The following is a 9,421-nucleotide window of genomic DNA, read 5'->3' on the forward strand; positions in this document are numbered from 1 at the left end:
TCTTTCCATGCCTTTAGGAAAAAATTAGTCGCTCTTATCCCTAGTTGTACTAATAGAAATTGACACAATTTTGTGAAAAGGTAATTTGGCGATATCATCTGAATTAAAAACATGTAAATTCTATGACCAAGCAATCCCAGTGTTTTTGGGGTAGGGCTTTAACAGAACTACCATTTTATTCTATATCTCACAATTCTATGAACCTTGAAACCAGACAGGCCTGGCCCGGCAATGCTTCTGCTCCACATCAGCTGAAGTCACTTGCTGGTGTTTACATGGCAGACTGGCAGGTCTGGAGGGTCCAAGATGGCTTCACTGAAGTTGGCAAGAGTGGGCTCCACTGGCACTATCCACCAGAATGCCCACATGTGGCCTCTACAGCTTGCTGATCTGATTAGTTGAATTTGTTACAGGGCAGACTACATCCATGGCCTTGCTGCTCAAAATATGGTCCATAGAACAGCAAACAGGCATCACCTTGAAGCTTGTTATAAATGCATAATCTCTGCCTAGCAGTACCACTTTTCATAATCTGTTTCTAAGGAAATACTAGCAAGCATGTGTACCAATATATGTACAAAGATATTCCCTGAAGCATTTTTCATAACAGGAGAATACTGAAACCAAGATCTCCATAAACAGAAGAATGGTTAGAGAACTCATGGAACACCCACACCATGAATACCACGAAGCCATTCTAAGAAATATGTGTATATTGGCCAGGGAAGACGGCCATGATATGCTGTTTAGTAAAACAAAAGCAAATGGCAGGATAATATGTAGGACAGGACCCATTTTTATTAAGAAAAATATTTCAGTAAATATCTCTATCATCTATCCATCCATTCATCCCAAAATCTGGAAGGACAGACATTAAATGAGCAGTGTTTCTCTCTTGGGATAATGGAGGGATTTCTGCTTTTTATGTACTATATTTCAATGCACAAAAAAGTGAGAATATGAAATAATTTTTCATTTTGTTTTTCATCAAAAAAAGCAACAACAACTCTTAAAAACAAAACCAAATTACTGTACTCTGGAAATACTTGTGCTGAACAATCATGCTCAAAGGTCATGAAGATTTGGTTTCCTGGCCTCAAAGAGCCCATCAGCATTAACCTACATGCCCTTGTGATTTCCTCCCTCAGCTCACCAAGTTCCTTACCTTGATTTTCAACCTTTCATTGTAGGTGAGGAATCATTTCATTGTTTGTCTTTAACTTTAGATTCACTTAGATTCCTTTAAGTGCCACAGAATTGATTTTTTAAGTGAATCAGTTAGAAGGTTCCAATTTTTCTTTCCCAGAAAGCAAGCTCAAGCCCACAAGCTTAAGCTCAAGCTCAAGCTCACAAGCTCAAGATGACAAGTGCTTCTGTGTTGAAAGGGCTGGTAAACTTCCCTGGAAAGATCCTAATATTTGGTGCCTATCCTTTTCTCCTAAAAGCAAAGACAGGGGGTTTACACTAGGGAGGATTTCTATTTTCAGCCAGAGAAAAACATTTAGCTCCACCACTATGGGATATTGTTCATAGCAGGCAGATTTGGATGAAGCGTTCTGGGTGCTTTTCCTGAGAGACCAAAGCCCAACAAAGAAAGGAGATCCGGTCCTCAGTGTCAGTCTGCCTGCTATGGGTTAGATTCTCAACTTACTTGTTTCACTGTTTAGAGCGCTTGGGATGGTGGGTCTTTTACAACCCTGAGTCCCTGGAGACAAATTTGTCTCTTTCTTCTTCGCTGTAAGTCACTAACTCTACCCCTGGAAAGGCTGCTTCAGGACCTCCCTCCTTTGCTGGGTCCCTCAGGTCTCAGAAACAGCCGGAGTTGGGTTCAGAATGTGACTTGAGGACTCAGCAACCGACCTGAAGTTGCAGTAAGAATTACAGACCCGTAAAAGGGACGTTTAACTGAATTGCTTTTTCCCCCCTATCTGGAAGCAGTATGTTTCCAGCACAAGCATTGACACATAGGTTAGCAGTTTCCATTTTGGTCACATTATAATCAATGATGAGCAACAGGGGGATGGCCAGTGTTGAATTTCACTCGGTTGTGAAGTAGCCTAAACGTACTGACTGTGCCTGGTAGTAGGTGATGTGTGGTACTGACCAGAGTCAAAGATACCTGATGTAAAAGACCAATGATTACAGTTCCTTAGGAAATGACCCATGTTTTGCCAACCTTCGCTCCTGTCTGGTGTCTGGCACTTCTGGGTCTACTGCCGCGCCTGGCACGGTGCAGGTGGGCATTTAAGTGAAATGGCCCTCTGCTTTGAAGGCTCTAAAATGTGTCACTTTGGGCCTCCTGTTATAAGATGAAACTTGGTGGGACAAACATTTTAAGGTAAAAAAAGAAGAATGTTGAGGGAAAAAACCTATCTAGAATCATGGCAGAGAGCCATGTTTAAGGTATGCATTTTTACATTGTACAGAGATCTCAGCAAATAATTCACACTTATTAAGTAATTACTATGTGCCAGGAGCCTCGTTAAATACTTTCCATGGATTATCCCATCCACTTCCTCCCAGCATCACTCTCTGTTAGGTGAGCATTCTTATCCCTGTTGCACAGGCTGGGGAGAAGAGGCTCAGGGAGGATACATGCCCTGTAGAACATCACATGCCCCATAAGGCCAGTATTCAAATCCAGGCAGTCTAACCCTAGACCTGTGCTCATAACCTCACACAATGCAGCAGCCTGTGTAGTGTGAGACTCTGCTTTTTTTTTTTTTTTTTGAGACAGAGTCTTGCTCTGTCGACCAGGCCGGATCTCAGCTCACTGCAAGCTCCGCCTCCTGGGTTTACAACATTCTCCTGCCTCAGCCTCCCGAGTAGCTGGGACTACAGGTGCCACGCCACCTCGCCCGGCTAGTTTTGTATTTTTTAGTAGAGAGGCGAGGGGTTTCACGGGTTAGCCAGGATGATCACCGATCTCCTGACCTGCGTGATCCGCCGTCTCGGCCTCTAAAGTGCTGGGATTATAGGCTTGAGCCACCGGCCCGGCTGAGACTCTGCTTATTAACAGGGGCAAAGCCAAGAAGTGGCCTGGAGCTCCTTTGCTGAGGACGTGGTGCTGAGCATCATGAGTGAACACATTATCTGTGCCTTCAAACTCTTATCTAATCCCCCATCCCTCAAAAAATTATGTAGGGATTAAGCATTATATTCTTTGAGAGCAGATCTTTTACAATTTTCCCTACTTACCTGTGAATGTCACTTTTACTTGACTCTAAGAACTTAAAATGGCTTCTACATTACGTAGTTTCTCTATTGTTTTCCATCCACTTTCTAGAGTCCTGCTTTCTACCTAACATTGCTAATAAGTGCTGCTCTTTGCAATGGAAGATGGTGCCAATGACTCACTTTCTAGAGGGTCACACGCTCTAAGATACTTCTCCTAATGGGAAGAATTTGTATTGTCAACCTTTGGAGGCTGTTATTCTTTTCTACGTAAAGTGAATTGGTCATTAGGGAACTCAAACCTTGAAGTTGGCACTGACTGTTTCTAGGGGACTAAGAGAAACACTGATCACAATACACACTCAACCCTAAATGAAATAATTATTTCTGAATGATTACATTATGAAAAGAGATTCATGGAACTTTAATTCTGGGAGGGACATTAAAAATCACTTAGTATAACCTAATATTTTTATACAGGCAGTAAGATCTTTTAGATAATTGTTTTGTAATAGGTGAGGATACTAAAGCCCAGAGAGGAAAATGATATGCCCAAGGTCTTATTGCTGTTAGTGGATTGTAACCCTGGCTGTACTACGCTAGAATAAGTGGGAGAGTTGTTGAAAAGTACCAATGCTTGGGTCTTGCTGCAGAAAAATGAATCAGATTTTCTGGACCTAAGGCCTGGGTTACTGACACTTTTTAGAGCTCTCCAGCTGACCCTATCTGAGGCCAGGGTGAAGCACTGAGCTAGACAAGAACCCAGCCCCCAATCCCAAGACTGCCAGGGTTAGCAAACCCATGGCAGTCTCTCATGTCACAGCCCATGGCAGACTTGACTCACGGGTCACCGAACTGTTTCCTGCTGCGCCTAACCTGGCCTTCTCATACTGTTCATGGAAGCTGCCGCCTGTCCATGAGCACTGGGAAGACAACCTGAGACATAGCTACAGTCAGGCACTGTATCTTGGCTCCTCTAAATAAAATCATACAAAGTATCTGAAAGTATTATTCTGGTAACACTGGGATTGTATATTCTCACAGTCCAGTGTATTCATCTATTGGTCTGTCAAGGCTCAATGGGGGAATACCAGGGTGAAAGCCCTGTGTTACTCAACTGAGCTAGGTCTGAACACTACTCTGCCATTTACAACCTGTGTGATTTTGGGCAAGTTTTTGTGCCTCAATTTCCTCCATGTCTCTTCTCTGGTATTAATCTCCAGCAAAACTGAAGCCTGGACCCTCAGTCTTTCCCGCTTTTTAAATCCATCTGAACCCCAATCCACTTAATCCCCGATACTAACTTGTTCTTATGAACAAAGGCTTGGTAAGAGTTAGCACTTAGGCCTCATTCCCAAGTACTCAGAGTGCCTGGAAACGGCCTTCCGAAGATACAATACTTCAGCACTGTTTTTTCTTGGGTATTGTGTACTTCTCTAGCCAGAAATGAACTTCACAGTCTCCTAACAAATTGGATTCTATTTAAATCAATTCTACTCAAAGGTGAGAGCAAAGGATGTAGGCTGCTGAACTGGGTGCAAACCACCTGACAATCCCTCTCCCCGACCTCCCTCCCCACCCTGCAGCCTGGGTTACCACCCAGGGCCAGAGCCTGAGCTTACATCACACATGGAAACTGCCTTGTCCTAGCAGAGACCAGATGCAGTTAGATCAAGGCCGCTCAATCCCCCCAGGGCTCTGATCCCTATTGTTTTTTTGGTTGAAATATGAGTTCCTTCCAGGCTCTCACCCTAATACTGCTCGTTCTTCCCCATCTCTTGCCACCCCCTGCCTTCCCTACCACCCCCAACTGTTGTCTCCTGGCCAACTTCATTCACCATGCCTTCTGGAATGCCCACGTCATGGTAAGTGAGCTCCTCATGCCCTCACCCTGCCTTAACTGAACATGGCTTTCTTGGGACTGTCTTCCTGAGGTCCTTTCATCTCAAAGAGTGGGATGTCATTCTTCTCCTCCTGAGTTCGGCAGGTGAGGGTATACAATCCTTCTGGGAGAGGAGACAGAATAACTGTGAACAATAGTACCACACTTGGAAACAGTGCTTGTCATCTTTCTCTCTCAACTACTTCTTATAATTAGTTCAATTTGTATCTCATGGGACTGTATGGGACAGACTGAATTCTTAACTCAATCCTAACTATGTCTCTAGTGCAGCCTCAGAGAAGACAGATGATATCTTTTGGAACCCATGTCTCTCTGACCCCAGAATCTGGGATCTTCCCCACCACGCACACCACATCTCCCAATGTGTGGACAGCACAACACTAGGTGCACCAAGGTACTTTTAGAGGAACAGTACTCATACCATCTGCAAGTAAGAAGAAAACTTAATAGGCCGGGTGTGGTGGCTCATGTCTATAATCCCAGCACTTTGCGGGGCCAAGGCAGGCAGATCATCTGAGGTCAGGAGTTCAAGACCAGCCTGGCTAACATGGTGAAACCCTGTCTGTATTAAAAATACAAAAATAAGCTGGGTGTGGTGGCGGGCACCTGTAATACCAGCTACTCAGGAGGCTGAGGCAGGAGAATTGCTTGAACCTGGGAGGTAGAGGTTGCAGTGAGCCTAGATCATGCCATTGTACTCTGGCTTGGGCAACAAGAGTGAAACTCCATCTCAAAACAAACAAACAAACAAAAACAAACAAACAAGAAAACAATAATCCAATCCTCATTTCACAGATGAGGCCAAAGACACTCTGGCTTACTTAGAGTGATCCCAGGAAGTTAGTGACAAAACTCTCCCAGTTTCCCCTGTACCACTCAGAGACTTTAAAGAGCTTGAAATCGAATCTCCAAGATGAATACAATAAGCACACAAATAATTACAATTCAAGGTATTATATGAGAAATAAAGTCCGAAAGCAGATGGGAGAGGGAGAAATTACATCTTTAGGCTGGGGTAGGGTGGGCTAGGAAGGGTAATCAGGATTGTGTACAACAGTTCTCAACCTTTTTCGTCTCATAACTTTTTTACACTGAAAAATTAAAAAAAAATATTTGTGGGTACACAGTAGGTGTATATATTTACGGGGGCACATGAGATATTTTGATACAGGTATGCAATGTGAAATATGCACATCACAGAGAATGGGATATCCATCCCCTCGAGGATTTATTCTTTGGGTTACAAACAACCCAATTATACTCTAAGTTATTTAAAAATGTACAATTAATTATTCATTATGTATTGACTGTAGTCACTCTGTGGTGCTATCAAATAGTAGGTCTTATTCATTCTTCCTACTTTTTTTGTACCCATTAACCATCTTACCTACCCTGCCAGGTCCCCACTACCCTTCCCACCCTCTGGTAACCATCCTACTCTCTATGTCCATGAGTTCCTTGTTTTGATTTTTAGATCCTACAGATAAGTGAGAACATGTGATATTTGTGTCTGACTTATTTCACTTAACATAATCATCTCCAGCTTCATCCATGTTGTTGCAAATGACTGGGTCTCATTCATTTTTATGGCTGAATAGTATTCTGTTGTGTATATGTACCACATTTTCTTTATCCATTCATCTGTTGACAAACACTTAGGTTGCTTCTATTGTAATCAGAGCTGCAACAAACAAAGGAATGCAGATACCTCTTCAATATATTGACTTCCTTTCTTTTGTGTATATACCCAGCAGTGGGATTGCTGGATCACATGGTAGCTCAATTTTTAGTTTTAGTTTTCTGTTCTCCATGGTGGTTGTACTAATTTACATTCCTACCAACAGTGTACAAGGGTTCCCTTTTCTCCAGATCCTTGCCAGCATTTGTTATTGCCTGTCTTTTGGATACAAGCCATTTTTAACTGGTATGAAATGGTATTTCACTGTAGTTTTGATTTGCATTTCTCTGATGATCAATGATGTTGAGCACTTTTTCATATGCCTACTGGTCATTTGTATGTCTTCTTTTAAGAAATGTCCATTCAAATCTTTTGCCCAGTTTTGATTGGATTAGTAGTTTTTTCCTATGGAGTTGTTTGGGCTCCTTATATATTCTGGTTATTAATCCTTTGTAAGATGGAAAGTTTGCAAATATTTTCTCCCATCCTGTGGGTTGTCTCTTCATTTTGTTGGTTGTCTCCTTTGCTGTGCAGAAACTTTTTAATTTGATATGATCCCATTTGTCTATGTTTGCTTTGGTTGTCTATGGTTGTGGGGTATTGCTCAAGAAATACTTGCCCAGACCAATGTCCTGGAGAGTTTCCCAATGTTTTCTTTTAGTAGTTTCATAGTTTGAAGTCTTACATTTAAATCTTTAATCCATTTTGGTTTGATTTTTGTATATGGCAAGAGATGGGGTCTAGTTTCATTCTTCTGCAGAGGGATATCCAGTTTTCCCAGCATCACTTACTGTCTTTTCCTTAGTGTATGTTTTTGGCCCTTTTACATTCTTAACCCCAAAAGCTTGGTTATATCTATTGATTTTTATTGTATTAGAAATTAAAACTAAGAACATTAAAAATATACATTAAGACCATATATACTTAAAAATAATAAACCCATTATATATTATCACATTTTTATGAAAATAACTGCATTTTCCAAAACAAATGCAGTGACAAGCATGACATTTGTTTTCTATTTCTGCTGCTCTGTTTAATCTCTGGCTTAACAGAAGACAGCTGGATTCTCATATTTACTGCTGCATTCACTCTCTTGCGATAGGTTGTTTTGGCTGAGACCTTAGAAGAAAACTCAGCCTCATGCAGACATACAGCTGGAAAAGAGGATAATATTTTAATAGTCTTTTCAGGTAACTGTGCCTATTTATCAATACTACATCAAAACTTTACAAGGAGTAGTTTCTTAAAAGTTAGCTGCAATGTAGAAACTGAAATCATATCAAATGAACTTTCAGCACGCAGTTATGTTAAAATCTATTGGTCTATCTTGCATTTTAAATGTATACTTTTGTTATATCATGTATTGGTTCCTTTGGCAATACTGGTTTGCTGAATTATACAGATCTTCCAGATATTGTCACATTTCATTATATAGTATAAAAAATTGCTTGTTAATATCACTGGTCTGATCTGGAAAGAATTTAAATAATGGGGACATGCTCACAGTGGATATAAATATTTTGAAATTCTAATTTTTACTTAACATTCTGTCAGTTATTTTCTTGGAGGAGACTCACATTATTACTTTTCTGAATGCTCATAGTTTCTATCTGTCAGCTGTTGTTTTAGGCAAAAATGCGTTCCACGAAAAAAGCAGTTCATTCAGCTCACAACTCAGACAATTGCTCAGTGCTTTAGTTGTACTTCCCATTTAGTCACTCAGAATATTAAAAAGACATGTTTTTGAAGGCTAAGGCACTAATTTTTACCGCCTTTATCAAGGACATTCTTAAGTGAAACTGGCTTTTTTGATGGGAGGTGCACAGCATCACTGCTTTGACTGGTGCTAAGTAAGGAGCCAGCAGCGCTATCTACCATTTCCACCATCTGCACAAACGTCAACACAGTGAAGAAGGAAACTGACATCTTCTGACTGACAATAGATTTGATCTCGTAGACCACCTGAAAGACCCCTAAGAGTGAAACTCACTTTGAGAACTGCTGTTGTACAAGACACTGGCTTTGAAAAATGAGTTGGATTTCGAAAGGATAAGATGAGGGAGTGTATCTGAGGAACAGCAGGTAGGCAGTTTGGTTGGAGGTGGAGGAAAGCAGAGACAGATGAAACCGAAAAGATACCGTGAAAGGCCTGAATGCCTTCATAATGACTGACTTAGGTTTAAGCCACACAGAAAGAGGCAGGCTAGGGGGAGCATCTTTTTTTTTTTTTTTTTTTTTTTTTTAAATAGGAAAGTTGTAGCTTCAACTTATATAAAATAAAGGTCGCCATGTGTACAGTCACTAGTTATAAAAATAATGATAGCATTGCTGCTTTCCTCATAGGGAATAAATAAAACAAACATCTTTACAAATGACTTGTAAGAATCATGCTGCCCTATTACTTCAATTTAGACAATATTCATTTTAGAAGGAAAAAGAATGAGAACAAACCATTGTGGAATACAGTATGGTGATTCCTCAAGGATCTAGAACCAGAAATACCATTTGACCCAGCAATCCCATTATTGGGTATGTACCCAAAGGATTACAAATCATTCTGCTATAAAGACACATGCACACGTATGTTTACTGCAGTACTATTCACAATAGCAAAGACTTGGAATCAACCCAAATGCCTATCAATGATAGACTGGATAAAGAAA

Source organism: Papio anubis, chromosome 8, assembly GCF_008728515.1.
Source record: "Papio anubis isolate 15944 chromosome 8, Panubis1.0, whole genome shotgun sequence".
Taxonomy (NCBI): Eukaryota; Metazoa; Chordata; class Mammalia; order Primates; family Cercopithecidae; genus Papio; species Papio anubis.